At 43.3% G+C, this 15,722-nt stretch overlaps 1 protein-coding gene across 4 annotated transcripts in view; it reads right to left on the minus strand.

Annotated features, from left to right (window-relative positions):
- The window catches only part of PALLD (palladin, cytoskeletal associated protein), a 434,025-nt gene that overhangs the window by 288,595 nt on the left and 129,708 nt on the right, over positions 1-15,722 (minus strand). Inside the window, exon 1 of one of the 4 annotated variants that reach the window (XM_023228760.3) lies at positions 11,516-11,840. The exons of the other annotated variants lie outside the window; for them this stretch is intronic. The gene's annotated coding sequence lies outside the window, so the exon portion shown is untranslated. Of the gene's footprint in view, positions 1-11,515; positions 11,841-15,722 lie in introns of those variants that run through there. 4 annotated transcript variants of the gene reach the window in all.

Below are 15,722 nucleotides of genomic sequence, written 5' to 3' on the forward strand. Positions count from 1 at the left end.
GTGATAACTGTTAACATTGCAAAGTTAGTTCCTAGACTTCAAGTTCCTTGTAACTGAAATATCAAAACCAAAGGAAAGAAAAACTCCAAATTGCTTCCTGTGTATTATCCTCAAGTCAGACAACGCAATCCGGATATGAATTCCACCCGAAAGCAATACTTCCACTGTGGTTAGCAAACCAGACTGCTTTTCCCTTTTAGTTTAACTTGATCTAATTAAGGATAGGGTGTAGAATTTTGCCATAATGCTGTCAGATCCTTTAACAAGTCGTCCAACATTTGTATCATTACATAACTCGCCAAGTTATAACCCAACAGGCAACTGTTTCTTTCAGCACAATGTAAGCCTTCCTACATAGAGAACATTCTAAGGCTCTACAGCTGGTCTCTAACAAGGCTCCAAACACCCCTTTTCCTCCAGCTCCAAATACTTTGCTGTCTTCTCAAAGAGCTTTCACATCTGCTAACAATAAGGCAAGATATATACCTGACAATCACTCAGGAGACTTATGTTTGGGAATTTCTCTTCAGATTGTCACAAGAGAGTAGAGACCAAGGTACAGGAAAAGCACAGTTTCTTGGCACTGTGTTGGGATTTGCTGCCAGCATATGTTATTGTGTGCTGCCCTGCTATCACAAGTTGGATTTGCTTCTGAAAAAGTGCAGGAAGAGTCAAGCCTATTGAGTAGAAGATGCCTGCCAGGCGTGGTGGCTCACATCTGTAATCCCAGCACTTTGGGAGACCGAGGTGGGTGGATCACCTGAGGTCAGGAGTTCAAGACCAGCCTGGCCAACATGGCGAAAACTTATCTCTATTAAAAATACAAAAATTAGCTGGGCGTGGTGGCAGGCACCTATAATGCCAGCTACTCGGGAGGCTGAGGCAGAAGAATCGCTTGAACTCAGGAGGCAGAGGCTGCAGTGAGCCAAGATCGCACCACTTCACTCCAGCCTGGGCAAAACAGTGAAACTCTGTCTCAAAAATAAATAAATAAATAAATAAAAATAAAAAAGAAGATTCCTGCACTTGGAAAAGGGAATAGAGAAGAGACAGTGAGTGGAACGTGTCTACCAAGACTGGGAGTTCGGCTGTGTCCCATGTCAATGTTCAACCATTCTGTTAGTCTGCTTTGAGTCTAAAAACTTTTTTCATCAGGGCTCCACTTGTTCCTTGATAAAACACACATAAGAGAATCCAGCCAGGGATCACTTGCAGATTTTGTGATCCTGAAAGACTGAGGGATGTGCAGGTAGCAGGGCTGTGTTTGTCATCTAAGGCACACACAATCCCTAAGTGCCCTGAGAGTAGACGGCAGGCACCAGGTGAAACCAGCCTGGCTGTGCTCCTTATGGGTGAAAGGAGAAGAAGACACAACTCATGAAAAGGAATCAGTGCAGCGCCTGTGTACTGTGCATGCCCAATCAACACTCATTGTGCCTGCCCATTCCCTAGTCATCTATCTGCCCCTCCTGGAGTATCTGGTTGTTCAGGAACAATAGATTGTAAACTTAGTTTAGTAGGACTGCAAGAACCACGATGCCTCTCTGGGGAAACTGGCTGTGAAGCTTTTCCTCAGAGCAGTTTGTAAATGTTGCCCAGCTGGGGTGCACGGGATTAGAAAGTTCCCCAGATAAAGTCTTCAGATTCTCTCTCATGAGTCAGGTTTCAGATCCATTTTACAGCTGCATCTGGAAAGGCCTTAGGGAGACAGGCTTTCTGATCTGGAGCAGCCGACGCCGACATAATCAGGGGTGAGAGCATATCTAAGACCCGAGTGGGAAGTCAAAGCAGAGTACTCAAAAGAGGGGAGTTCAACCAGTCAGCAAAACTGAAGAGGATAAAAACAGGACTGAACCAGGGTTGGTGGCAGGCTATGAGCACCACAGTCCTGGGTTAGGGTCCTCAGGGAGCCCTCTGAGCTACTGTCTGGATCAGGAGGTTTCTGTGGCTGGTTTTTATGTGCCAGCTTTATCTCGGCAAAGGTAGATCTGTAGCATTTAAAGGGCCTGGCCTAGACAGCATAGTTTGGGAGAGGGTTTCTTCAAGTATGGCCTGCAGAGATTTACTCAAAACCCTCTGCTGTGCTTATTAAAACGCAGATCTCAGGGCTCCACTCAGACTTAAGCAATCAGTATATCTGTCTTAAAGCCAGGGCCCTAGAATCTCTATTTTTTTTTTTTTTTTTTTTTTGAGATGGAGTCTCGCTCTGTCACCCAGGCTGGAGTACAGTGGCGCAATCTCGGTTCACTACAAGCTCTGCCTCCTGGGTTCATGCCATTCTCCTGCCTCAGCCTCCCGAGTAGCTGGGACTACAGGCACATGCCGCCACGCCCGGCTAATATTTTGTATTTTTAGTAGAGATGGGGTTTCACTGTGTTAGCTAGGATGGTCTCGATCTCGTGACCTCGTGATCCGCCCACCTCGGCCTCCCAAAGTGCTAGGATTACAGGCATGAGCCACTGAGCCCAGCCTGGAATCTCTATTTTTCAAAGGCACCCTACCCAAGTCACACATGGAATTTTTAGGAATTCTAATATTTTGAAAACCTGCTGAACAGGAAAGTTCAAGGAATTTAAAGACAGGAAACATGAGTTCTAATCTTGGCTGTGTGACCTTAACCTCACTGACCCTTAATTTCTTCATCTGTAAACTGGGGTAATGTAATATCATTATAAGTGTAGCTTACGCTAATGGAGATAAGTGGTTTATAAATGCAAATGTTCATAATTATCACATTTCTGAGCCAAAGGAAAATCTTGGAGACTCCCACCATCATACCCAAGTTAGGTCTGAGTGTGGTCAGTTATCTCTGAATCTACCCATGTAATGATCCTTAGCTTCATGCCTCTTGGAAGGCTCTCCGGTGATCTCTAATTTTATCCAGAACTTATAACCCTGTGTGAGTGCCTTGTCTGTACTGGGAGATGGACTACTGGCTTTATCCAATCCTGGAGCCATGAAGGAGAAGTGTTTTGAGGGGCCAGAAGTCTCAGGGGTGAATTCCAGGGACTTTTAATGTGCTAAGCTACTTGAGACAGTAGCTGGGGTTAAGAATTAAGAGGTGAAAGAAAGGATTAGAGTCCCAAATGAGTTGATGAATTGGAGTAGTAGTCAGGAACAAAGGGAAAAAAGCTCAATCGGAAAAGTTCTGGATGCTGCATGGAGGAAACGATCATTATCACAAACACAGGCTAAGCAGTGTCCAGCCAAATGAGGATAATACGCTGAACATGAGCCAATGAGGCTCGGCTATCTCTTGAAACATGAGCGTGAAAGTTGGCCGCACCAACTGAAGCACAGTTTGAAGGAACTGTGAGGTCATCGTCACTCTCTCATACCTTCATGAGACTTCTTTGTCCACTTCTGGACTTCACAGTTTGAGAGGCATGGAGCACTTGGATATAGTTCAACAGATAGAAATAAAGATGATGAAATTGTTGGAGAACAAGAACTGTGAGAAAAAGCAAAAAGATCTGCTATTATTTAACCTAAAAGACAGGCAAGCTAAGGGGAGACTTAACTCTTCTTGGCCATGAATTAAAGTTGAGTGGCAGGCTGGGTGCAGTGGCTCACGCCTGTAATCCCAGCACTTTGGGAGGCCAAGGCGGGTGGATCACGAGGTCAGGAGATTGAGACCATCTTGGCTAACATGGTGAAACCTGTCTCTACTAAAACATACAAAAAATTAGCTGGGCATGGTGGTGGGTGCCTGTAGTCTCAGCTCCTTGGGAGGCTGAGGCAGGAGAATGGTGTGAACCTGGGAGGTGGAGCTTGCAGTGAGCCAAGATCGCGCCACTGCACTCCAGCCTGGGCAATAGAGCGAGACTCCATCTAAAAAAAAAAAAAAAAAAAAAATGAGTGGCCAATAGTTCTTTGTAGCCTATTGAGGAGTGAACAGGTTTAAGTTCAGCAGAAAAGAAGTATGTTAAGTAAAAGAAGACATTTCTTATGATTCACAGTCAGAGTCCAATCAGGCTCTTGTGGCAAGGGCGAAACTCCTTTCCAAACTTTTACCAAGGAGCCACACCAGACTGGAGGATGCGGACACAATAACATGCCCAGTTTAAACTATTTTGGCAACAATACTGACTGCATTTGGAATCAGCTCCAGTTCTGGCCTACAGCTATAATTGTGGGCAGTAAATTAACTTATCTGGGCCTCAGTTTCCTCATCTAAAAAATAAAGGCAACTGACCAATGACTTCCGTGGTTTTCAGTTTTGAAAATTCACATTCTGTGATATTCAGAAGTAATATAGAGGCTGTATTTTACATGCTAAAATGTATTTCCAGTGAAAGGAAAAACAGTAAACATGCTGGGGAAACTGGCATTTGATCTAGGTTTGATGGGCTGATGTCATGGGCTGGGAAAACTGGGGAGAGCTACAAGATCCTTACGGGGAAGTATCTGCTTCTGAGAGAAAGGTGGGAAAGAGAACGTAGGATCTTCCAAAGAGGAATGTGTGGAGTGAGAGAGGAACGTGAGAGGGGTCAGCAAGCCACCCAGGAATAAGGACAGGAAAAGGAGAGGAGGCGGTGGAGTTGAATCGGGGTAAGCTGATTGCTATGGTCTGGATGTTTATGCCCCACTGCGCCCCCCCCACCCCCAATTCATATGGTATTTAGGAAGTGGGGCCTTCTGGGAGGTGATTAGGTTATGAGGGTAGAGCCTCATGAATGGGATTAGTGCGCCTATAAAATAGGCCCCGGGGAGCTCGTTAGTTCTTCCAATATGTGAGATCACAGCAAGAAGGCGCATCTATGAACCAGAAAGTGGACCCTCACCAAACACAATCTACCGGCACCTTCACTTTGGACTTTTCAGCCTTCAGAACTGTGAGCAATAAACTTCTGTTGTTTATAGTGTATCCAGTTTATGGTACTTCATTATAGCCGCCAGAATGAACTAAACTATGGATTAAGATGAAGCTTTAGCTAAGGAACTAAGCAAACGACCTGATCTAGACTCAGAACAGCTGAGGAGACCCCCTTGAAGGCCTGCCAGATCAACTGAAAACTGAAACCAAGAGGACTGGGGCTGTACTCAGGTAGGACAGGGCCCCAGTTCTTCAGAGTCCTGAAGGTCTCAAAGCACAGCTTTGTGGTGAGACAGACTTGGTTTCCATTTTGCCTCTGTTACTTAGTAGCCATGTGATCTTGGGTAAGATGCTTATCTTTGTTAGAACATAGTTTCCAGATAATAAAATAGGGGTAATATATCTACTTCATAATATTTTTGTGAGGATTAAAGGTGATTATGTGCCTGACACATAGTAAGTGAGGATAAACTGCTGTGATTCTGATTTTGGCTTGGGAATGGAATTAAGGCAGAATAAAAAGAAACATCTGTGACCTTGTGGTTTATAGAAAAGCCTGAAATTGGACTCCTATTAATAATGATGCAAACTGTTACATAGCATGCTCATCTGTGTTCCCCCATTTGATCCTCAGAATTTTTTTTTTTTTAAGATGGATTCTCACTCTGTTACTTAGGCTGGAGTGCAGAGGCGTAATCTTGGCTTACTGCCACCTCTACCTCCCAGGTTCAAGTGATTCTCCTGTCTCAGCCAACCGGGTAGCTGAGATTACAGGTACTCACCACCATGCCCGACTAATTTTTGTATTTTTAGTACAGATGGGGTTTCACCATGTTAGCCAGGCTAGTCTCAAACTCCTGACCACAAGTGATCCACCTGCCTTAGCCTCCCAAAGTGCTAGGATTACAGGCATGAGCCACCGCGCCTGGCTAATCCTCAGAAATATTTAACTTTGAAATGGCTATTGTTAGCCCATTTCACAGATGAGAAATCAAGACCCAGAGTAGGAAATGCCTTGTCCAAGCTCAGTAAGTTGTAGAGTTGTGATAATCACTGATAATTACTTGTCTTCTAATCTCAGTCACTGCTTTTCTTTTTTTTTTTTTTTTTAATAAAAAGTAACATCGATTTCATGGGGTGACTTAGGAAGAACATGGAGACAGATTAGTTTTTAAAATTATAACCAGGTTAGCAGAGCAATGTGAGACTGAACTTGCAACTTGATGTGCTTGCTGGTAGTTGTCTACTGGTAGTTCCTTGTTCTAGAAAGGTTACTAGACACTAACTGGTACACCAGCCTGCTGAGACCTGTGCTGAGAGAGAAGGGAAGACTGGAGTGGGGCTCCCAGGCACCGTCTTCAGGGCAAAGCCCCTTTCATTCCCATTCTGCCACCAACCCCAATACAAGCAAAGTAAGTCTAGATCAGCACAGCTTTCTGCTTGTCACACCTGCTGAATGAACAGGATTCTGCCATTTCTATCTTTAAACAGAAACATTACCACTGATTTATAGTCATCACACTCTCTAGGAGTCCTTAATAAACTTTAAGATCATTACTGAGTCACTTAGCTCTTTTTTTCCTCTTCACAGAGTTACCAGTTTTCTGATCTCTCTTACAGAATTCTTTCTAACCAACAAAGCATGCTTGTGACTCTCCTCTCCTACTTCAGATATTGATCTCAGGGCTGAACATTCACATCCAGTGAGGCAAGACTCACTGCTTCCGAGTCCAAGAGATGGATCACCCTGCTGAGCACTGGCCCTGTAGCTCCTCGTCTCCTTCTCATTCCCAAATGCCCTTGGACACTCTCTGGGGCTCTTTTCTGCACTAGGACTGTAAGAAAAGGGCTGATATTTTCTTTTCAAAATAGTTTAGATAGAGTCCTTCTAGAAGCAAGGAATATGACTAAGTGATTTCTTAAAGTCCCTTCCAGCCGGTGATTCATCAGACACAGAATTTTCAGCTGGAATGGCCTGTAATTTTCTGGGCCAAATGTCTCATTTTTGCAAATGAGGAGAGTGAGTTCTATAGAGGTTGAGAATTGTGGGGGCTGCTTGCTACAGTGGACAGATCATGAGACTTGAAGTTAGAAGTTCTGGGTTTTTGGTTTATCTTCTGGGACAATCTCATTCTGTCACTCAGGCTGGAGCACAGTGACACAATAGTAGTTCATTGCAGCCTCGAATTTCTGGGCTCAAGCGATCTTCTCGTCTCTGCCTCCTAGGCAGCTAGGACTACAGGTACACACCATCACACTGGGCTAATTTTATTTTTTGAAGGGATGGGGTCTCACTATGTTGCCCAGGCAGGTGTCAAAACTCCTGGCCTCAAGTGGTCTTCCTGCCTTGGCCTCTCAAAATATTGCGATTACAGGCAGATGCCTATGAGCCACCGTGTCTGGCAGAAGTTCTGAGTTTGAGGTCAAACTCTATCACTCACATGCTTTGTGACCTTGAGCAAGTCAGTAACCTCTAGAGCTCCAGTTTCCGTACTTGCAGAATGGAAATAACGCCACCTGCCCCACCTGCTTCCAAATGTGGTTCTGATGATCACATGTCATATTTAGGAAGGAAATGATCCAACATAATAGTGTTTTATCAATGCTGCATTATTAAATAGCTGGTTCAAGGTCACATAGTGGCAAAACCAGGATCCTCAATTCCAATGTAGTTTGATTTCCATCATACAATGTTGCCTTCTTGACATTTTTCCAATTCTATAAGATTTTCTCATCAGGTACACACTAATTTGGTCTCCACATGTTTTCCTTTAAATCCCTGGACACACACACAGACTCAAACTGTAGGAATCCAGGCTGGCTCAGATGGATCACAGACCAGCAACTATGAAGGGTTGGTGGGAAGATCTCATGCAGCCTTCCATTACATCACAGTCATGGCCCTCAGACCCCGGGTTGATGGCTGCCAAGGGACTGGGCATGCTCACAAGCACGCTTTCCATGGCACTTCTCTAGCTAGTGTCATAACACCAAACTGCAAGTTGGAGCTGGCTATTTGATAGCTTGTAATGGACTATTAGACTATGGCATATGCCTTGAGGATTGAAATAGGATGAACTGGAGCCACAGAGTGAAGTGATAATAGATACTTTAAGTTCATGCTGGACAGAGATTTGGGAACCTGTTCAGTGGTAATAGGTGGTTTACTGTGCCAATTTGTGGTAGCCCACATAGGAGAGGCAGGAGATGGCTGCTTAGTCTCACAAATGAAGTGTTGCACCCAAATGTTATGTGTTCCCATGGACCACTAATGAGAAGGAGCCCCTGGTCTCTGAGCCCTATCATCACCATTCTGGCATTGGAAAAGATCGACCATACTTTATTTGGCCCCATTATTCATCACAGGGTATACTGAACCCTTAGGAGGTTGAGCAAAACCATCTCTCCCAGTCAACAAGCGACATGGATGCACTGCCAGTGCTGATATGCTGTGGCCCTGGGGTACCCTGGGAAGACTGGCCCTTGTCTCTTTCGTAACTGATGGCTTCCCAAGCTTGACATGAGAAAGAAACCTTCTTTCCGTTATTGGAGAGAATTGGGTCTCTTCTCTGGCAATGGTATTGGCCCTTGAAGAGAACAACAGACAAATCCTACGTTTTCCTGTTTTCTTTAAACATAAAAAGTTTTTCAAACTTTCAGAAATAATGGGGAGGTCAAGCATATAATAAATAGGGAGTACAGCTCTTCGCTCAGAGTAATAAAAAAGAAAAAAAGGGAAAAAACACTGAGAGCTAGTTCAGCCAACAATTTCCATGTTTAAAAAAAAAAGTTCAAGTTGGAGCCATGTGGTCTCAATAAAGTAGTAAAATATATTTTCTTTACCCTATACTTCATATGCCCATAACCTTCCTTTTAAATCATCTCTAACCAGCCCCAAATCACCCTGACCGCAAGTCATTTGGTGGCTTTGGTCTCCAGGCGATGGAATGTGCTAGAGTAGACGGGGAGTCGCTACCAAGTGTGCTCTGAGGGAGCCTTCACTCCCCTCGCTCAGGCACACAGACCCCAGCAAAGCCTTGAAAAGGTTCCGCGCTGAGATAGCACATGACATCATAGCCCAATCATTCAGGAAAAAAAACTGCAAGGCTGCAGAATAGCACAACATGCCACAAACCACACTGGGCAGATAAAGTCGAAGAACAGCTTTTCTTACAAAAACATTCCCAAATACCACAGGCAGCTGGCAGAGGCACGTTTAATTACATTTACAGAAAAACCACTGTATCCATTAGCCCCACCATCTTTGGGGCCGACCAACAAATGGGAAGGTCACTGAAGTCCGTCCTGGAAATGGAAAAGCCAGGAGAGCTCGAAGTTTATGTCATTACATTTTATAATATGTGTTACGATGAGAAATGACCCAGCTGTGAAATCATTTGATAGGCTTTGAAAGGACGTCCAAGTGAACCAGACCTCAATCATAACCTATCTTTAAACGTATAGCCGAAGATTAGGTGCAGCCCAAGGTGTGAGAAATGAATTATTCAATCCATGATTAATTTAAGAGACACCGAGCTTGTTCTGGGCATAAACAAAGCTCATGCGACTGCCATCTGCCATCACATCAGAGGACCCAGTCTTGTCTTCTGCAAGTGCCATTGGAGCTTTTGTTTATTTATTATTATTTTTTTAAAGAAACTGCTCAAAGAGCTAAGTATACAGACTTTGAAGGGATGGTAAATGTATTGGATGTGCCTTTAGGCATCTCAGAGAAACAAAGTTCAACATACATTGGCAAAGTACGATTAAAGCTTGATGGAAAAAATTGTCCAAATAAAAATGTTATTTTAGAGAGTAAACATCATCTTACAATAATTGCTTAAGTGGGAGTTTTAAAGAAAACTCTGCAGAACCTTCCATGAGACAAGAGGGATGTGCCTAAAAAGTCTCCTGTAGTTTGTAATTTTAGCCCTAGAGAGCAATCATTGCTATTTCTAGTCTGTGATTTCATTTAAATGAAGGGAGACTTTCAATAGCAAAAAGAAAAGAAAAAAGACTCAGCAAAACCATAAAACAAACAACAAATGTAAACACTATAGTGATCAAAGTAGGTCTCTTTCCTAAAGGAACAATGAAAAATTATATAATAGTTATAGATACTCATGTCTACTAGCTATGATCTTTTCAGAAACATGTTATTTTATAGCTTCCTAAGGTATCTGGCAACAATCTTTTCCATCAGACACCCAAGGATAACTTTCCATTTCAGTTGGGGGTGGGTAAGCTCAAATGCATGCTCATAACATCTTCATGTAACCTCTGTAACAACCGTAGGGGGAAATGTAAGAGTCTTGGGTTACTGAAAATAACCTGTTTGCCATTATATGGGCAATTATAAGATGGAACTTGCTTTTTTAAAATTGCTGGGTTCAGCAGAGATTTCCCATGGATTTATCGGCAACAGAAATAAACAAGCATTCCATTGAGCTCCACTTGGAAGTGTGAGAAGGGCTGATAGAAAGTCTTCTTCATCATTTGGACAGGAATTCAACTTAACCTACTAGGATGTTAAATTACATTCCAATATCATGATGATTTTCTTAATCATCAGAAAGCTGAAAACATGCTGGTCCTTGGAGGACAGCCCCCTTCTCAGGGGGCTTCCCCCGCTGCCCCTCTCCTCACATTCCATCACCCCTTTTCTTGTCAGTAGCCTACCTGCCAGTGAAGGGAAAGGTGACTTCAGCATCCTGGGGGTGTTCAGGTGCCAGGGTATCTATGCTTGTAATGCAAATAGGTTAGGGGAACTCTCTCTGTAAAAGTCATGCTGTTACTTCTGGATTAAATAATTTCAGGAACTCACCAAAATTGAATATTTATAAAAGTGTCAGCAATGCTTTCCATAAAAACTAATGGAGAATGTCAGTTTTTCAGTCTTTCCATGGTAGAGGAGTCATCAGGAATGCATTCTTCCCTATTGTATTCTGCCTGCCACTTGTTCCCTAAGAACCACAGCCAACTGAATGCTAACAACAGGGACCCCGTCCAAAGGGAGAGAAGGAGAACCGGGAAAGTAGCATTGGATTTTGTTAGACAAAGAACTGCAATCAAGTGAAACCCAAGAAAACAAACAAGCAAACAATTTTGAGGCAACTGAAGAGCAACAGGTGTGAAAACGCCCAGATTTCTCATGGGAAAAATCACCAAAACCTTGTGAGAAAGAAACAAAGCGTTTCCAGCTAGACCTCATTCAGCAACCGAGCAGCTCTTAGGCTGTCAGAAATTGATTGCTTTGTGAAAGTTTCCTTCTATTTCAACCGAGGATGGAGCCGATTACAAAGTAATTAGAAAAAATACAAACACATTGGGCTCAAACCTCTGCAGGCAAGTTAAACACATGAAAGAGAAACTTCTCTGAAAGTATCAATTTTTTAATGAAAAAAAAAAAAAGGTGAGGGGGTAGGAAAGATTATTCAACCTCACGCCTTTCTCCCCTCCCCCACCCCAACTCTAACAACAGAAAAGTCCCGCGGAGCAGGACCCGCCCCCGCCAGCCCCCACCCAAAGAGGAGTCCGAAGAGGGATTAGGAAAACCTTGGTGGAACACGGTATTCTGAGTCCACTACAACTAAACACCCCAAACAGTACTCTTCGCATGAGTACTTGCATGCCACTGCCTGGAAACGCTGCAAAGCTTTATTTCCTGCATGTTTACGTAGATTTAATGCTGCCACTTACCAGTTGGGCACAAAATGCCGTCTGCCCCCACTCCCAAACAAGCTCCTCTTGGGGGTCTTTCAGATCTCGCTTATTCCCAGCTTGTAACTTCTGGGCTCTGAATGCGATCTAGTTTGCAGAATGCAACGAAGAAAATTAACCGGCAGCCGCGCTGCCGAAAGGCCGGCCCCTCGCCGGCTGCGCTCGAGACGTGTCCTGGGCCCCGCCGGCTCCCGGGAAGCCTCCTGGCGGCGCAGTGGCCACGACTCAGGCTCGGTGAGAGGCCACCAGTTTGCAGCGCGCGAGTGCGCCGCGTCTCGCCGAGGGGCGCGTGTGCGCGGAGTGTGTCAGAGAGCCCGGCTGCTGGGGAGGGGGAGAGGGTGTGTCCTGGGGAGGAATGCTGCTAATGTCCAGAAATAACTCCCCTCACTCCATGCCCTTATCGCACTTAGGACGGCTTTTGCATTGCCCAGGGGCGGGGAGATGGCAAGAAGGTAACAGGCAAGTTCCACCCGCGATTTCTAAAGCCACGCCCCATTCAGCCTTGGTTTCAGGCATTCCCTAAAGACCTCTGTTCGTTTAGGAAACGTTGCAGCTCTCAAGGGGGAAATCCAAGAGGCAGCTAGTAATGAATTTGTATTACTGATAAAAGAAATCAACGTCCAGCTTGGGGTTCCTTTTATAGCCTTCCACACAAGGTATCTTTCAGTTGTACTCTCCATCTCCGTTACCTCTTGTGAGTTAAATTGCTCCTCTGATGCCGCCTTACTGCGAAGCCATAAATTAATTACCCCATTACAAATAAAGCCCCTAGGAAAAGGAATGCCAAGAATAAATCTGGTCTTTGTTCTTTTTTATGTTGAACAAGTCTGCCATTAATCAAGTCTTTCCACCGATGTCTAGGGAACAGACCCAAGGTTGCGACTCATTGAGGGATGAACATGTGTACGTCTGGTTGTCCTGCAGTCTTTCTCTGAGGCATTATGTCATAGTGACTCAGTTACCACACAGACGGATATTAGGGAGAAACAATAGGAGAAACAAAACCAACCATTTAATAAAGACCTATCTGTTGCCAACTCTAAACCCACTGGCAGACAGTGCTTAATTTTTACACAATTTTAAGGATTATTTCACTACTTCCATCCTCCAGTCCCAGAACTGCTTGTCATTGGCCAGTCTGAGAAAGAGACCACAAACTGTTTGAAAATTTAGGGAAGAAACTCAAAAAGGACCCATGAAGCTATTAATTTTAGTGGAGCCTATGAAATATCAAAGATGTGACAGATTTTTGAATTAGAAACCATATCAAAAAGTGTGTTCCGGAAATAGAATCATCTGGAGAGGTAGATAATAGAGATAGTGCAAACATTATTTTTTAAGTGAAAATAAAATGTTAAAAGCGTTCAGTGTCTATATCTTTAGTTCATATTTATTATCCTGAGGAAGTGGTGAGTCACGAAATACTGAATTTTTTTCTTCCTTATTAAATTTTCCCCTCTTTGGGAATCAATGTAAACTTAATAAGGACGAGGTTACTTTTCAGACTGAAAATATTCTGGGGTTGGCAGGTTCAGTCTCTTCTTGTATGTCATTAGATCTTTTTATTTATTTTTTTTCCTCTACACTTCAGTTGTAAAATTTTATTAGGGTCATTGAATAACAAGAGCCGAATACTTCTGTTCATCTGAAAGGCATCACAGTGAAGCAGGGTGGCCCTGTTGGGTGAGTCTTACTAAGACACATTTCAGGTCCTTACTACCTTTGTCATCTCCAGCAAGGGTTGTTAGAAAGATCTTTCCTCTGTGAGTTAGGAGGGACATTTTATTAATTAAAATGCCCGGGTGAAAGTAGAAGGAAACATTTGGAGGGTTTCAGTATATGATCACCATGAGCTCAGAAATCTGAGGCAGCCCCTCCCACTACTTTCGCTAAACCTATGAATGTTTTAGAAGTCTGAAATTTCGTCGAAACACCCAACATATATAAATGTCTTAGACAGACAGGACACTCCTTTTAGTGGTCCTGCTTGTTTGTGGGGACGAAACTGAAGGGTAGATGAAGTTTCTGCTGTTCTTCCACACAAGTAGGCTACCTTTTGGGTGGCAGCTATTAGTGGTGTCAAATGTTATGGAAAGCTCTGCCTTTTGTTTCTGCGATGTGCCTGCCCATTTGCTTGTGCTCCAAATGAGAACTACCCCAATGTTACATGTTTTGTGGCGTTTTGGGGTCAGGTGAGGTAGTGGTGACAGTGATTTTTGATGGTGATCTACCCCACCCAGGAAGGGATGGAAAGGCGGGGGAGCTTGTTGAAAATGCAGATTTCCCGATCCCTACTCAGAACTACTGAATGACAATCTTTGGGAGCTGACATCAGCTTTTTTTTTTCTTTTGATAATTTAATGTTTTGAATAAGTAGTACATTTAGATAATTTATATAAAAGTACATGTACCACAGTCTCCTTTCTACCACTCTTCCCCATATGCCCAGTCCATGCATCTCCCTCCAGGTAACCACTGATAATAGTTTTCTCCATAGACTTCCAGGTTTCTTTTGGCCTAAATACATTCTTACTCTTTTTCTTTATTTCTTAAAAATACTATAGGCAGGACCAAGTGCAGGGGCTCACATCTGTAATCCCAGCACTTTGGGAGGCTGAGGCAGGTGGATCACCTGAGGTCAGGAGTTCGAGACCAGCCTGGCCAACATGGTGAAATCCGTCTCTACTAAAAATACAAAAATCAGTTGGGTGTGGCAGCGGGCGCCTGTAATCCCAGCTACCTGGGAGGCTGAGGCAGGAGAATTGCTTGAACCCAAGAGGCAGAGGTTGCAGTGAGCCGAGATCACATCATTGCACTCTAGCCTGGGCGATAAGAGTGAAAAAAAAAAAAAAAAAAAAAAAAAAAAATTACTATACGCAGAACAATAACTTGGCTTCGCCTTACTTCTTCACTTAAATATATATACACTTTATAGTCCTTTCCACATTGTATGTTCATTAATTCATTTGTTTGAAAACAAACACCTGTTGAAGACCTACTTCACGCCATGGACTATTGTGTATGTTGGTGACACAGGAGGGGACAAGCTTATAAAAGTTTCTGTCCCTTGGTATTTGTATCTGGGGTGGGGGCACATTAGGCAGAAAATAAACATACTAAGCAAGAGAATTCTGTGTTGAGTTAGGACATAATAAGAGCAGTTGAACACACTGAGCAAGAGAATGGGCGTTGGGAATGTCGGGGTAATTCTAATTTAGAATGGAGCGGCCAGGGGCGGCTTTCTTGAGACAGTGATGTGTGAGCAAAGACTTGATCGTGGTAAGGGAGTAAGTGAGCATTGGGATTATTTGGAGAGTATGGTGATCCAGGCAGAAGAATCTAGTGCAAAGGTCTTAAGGAGGCACCATGCCTAGCATATTTGAGGAACAGCAAAGGGGACAATGTGGCTGAAACAGAGAAAGTGAGATGTAGAATGTCATATGAAGTCAGAGAGACAGGACAGCCAGATGGTGTAGGACCATGTAAACAAGTGTTAAGTATTTTAGGATTTACCCTCAGAGCAACAGACAGCCATTGGAGGGTCTTGAAAAGAGGACAGACGTGATGAGACTTACATGCATATCAGTACAGAGTAAACATGCTTATGTTTAATGTGGCATAGCATTCCCTTGGATAAATGCATCACAATTTATTCAATCAGAATCCCACTGATAGACATTTGACTTGTTTCCAATCTTTTGCTATTAAACAATGTTACAAATGTCCACACATGACATTTTACACTTGTGCAAGTATATCTACAGTATTAATTCCCACAAGTGGGATTACTGGATTTTACATTTCAAATTTTGATAAATACAGCCAAGTTGCCTTTCAAAGGGCTGAACCAATTTACACTTCCACTAGCAATGTTAAATAGTACTTGTTTCCCCACGGCCTTGCCAGCAAAATGTGCAATCAAACTTCTGGGTGTTTGCCAATCTGATAGGTGAAAGGTGATGTCTCAAGATAGTTTTGACTTGCATTTCTCTGATTTTGAGTGAGGTTGAGCAAGTTTTTTATACATTTAAGAGCCAATTCTATTTCCTCTGTTGTGGCCTTATTGTTTATATAGTATCCCATATTTTATTGGGTTCTTGGTCTTGTTCTTCAGAGTTCTTGAAACTCCATGTATGTTAAGGAGATTATCCCTTTGCGTTAGGAGCTTCATATTGTTTTCTTATTT

The sequence above is a fragment of the Piliocolobus tephrosceles genome, chromosome 3, assembly GCF_002776525.5.
Source record: "Piliocolobus tephrosceles isolate RC106 chromosome 3, ASM277652v3, whole genome shotgun sequence".
In the NCBI taxonomy this organism is placed as follows: Eukaryota; Metazoa; Chordata; class Mammalia; order Primates; family Cercopithecidae; genus Piliocolobus; species Piliocolobus tephrosceles.